The sequence below is a fragment of the Pygoscelis adeliae genome, unplaced genomic scaffold (assembly GCF_000699105.1).
Source record: "Pygoscelis adeliae isolate BGI_AS28 unplaced genomic scaffold, ASM69910v1 Scaffold294, whole genome shotgun sequence".
NCBI lineage: Eukaryota > Metazoa > Chordata > Aves > Sphenisciformes > Spheniscidae > Pygoscelis > Pygoscelis adeliae.
The window spans coordinates 442,701-443,525 of record NW_008824722.1 but is presented as its reverse complement, the minus strand read 5'-3'; the positions used below and the strand labels follow the sequence as shown (position 1 = coordinate 443,525).

Genomic DNA, 825 nt, shown 5'->3' with positions numbered 1-825 from the left:
GGTCGGTGGCAGACCGCCGTGACGGGTATCCCATCGCCGCCGACACCGCCATGAAGAGAGCTGTCAGGAGGCGGGCCGTGCCTCCACTCATCTTCCCCCTCCCTTGGCGAGGGCAGCCACCCAGCCCGTTGCCGCCGGGCCGGCACAGCCGATCCTTGGGATGGGCTCCCCAGCTCCCCGGGACGAGGCCGGCCGCCAAACCCCCCTGAAATACAGAGCACTGAGTCAGATGCTCCCGCTGTCCCCAGCACCTCACGAGCAAGCGGGCTTGGGAAGGAGCCGGCCGTGCACACGCATGGACGCTTGACCGGGCACGGCCTCAGCCCGAGGACAGCTTCAGGGAAAAGCAAACCCTTGTTTGCCAAAGGGGAAACTGAGGCATGGCGCAAGGCATCAAGCCGGCAGGCAGCACAGGGCAGGGAGGGGAGTCTGAGCGGAGTGACCCCCTGCAGCATCCCCTGGCTCGGTGTCTGCTCCATCGCAGCAGCAGCAGTCGCTTGCTGAGCACTTGGTTTCGTTGCTCAGAGGCTCATTTTCCTCCAGGTCTGCTCCGGGCTCCTCCCTCCTTCGCTCCCAGCCATCTCCTCCTGCAGCTCCCCCTGACCAAAGGATACGCTTCAGCAGAGCCAGGTGATCCCCCATCGCATTTTCACACACAAAAAGCAGACACTTTTACCCCCAAAAGCAGAAAGTGGGGCTTGGGGCCAAGCCCCTCTGCAGGTCTCTTGGCACACTGGGGTACCCCAAGCCCTGTTCCCGGGGGCAGCTGCGGCAGGACAGGGTGGGGGGGGGGGTCCTGGGGGGCCGGGGGGGGCTGCTCCGCCC

General features: G+C 65.8%; 1 protein-coding gene across 1 annotated transcript in view; it reads right to left on the bottom strand.

Annotated features, from left to right (window-relative positions):
* Window positions 1-825, bottom strand: part of LOC103916308 (chromosome unknown open reading frame, human C10orf2) — a 23,067-nt gene that overhangs the window by 16,231 nt on the left and 6,011 nt on the right.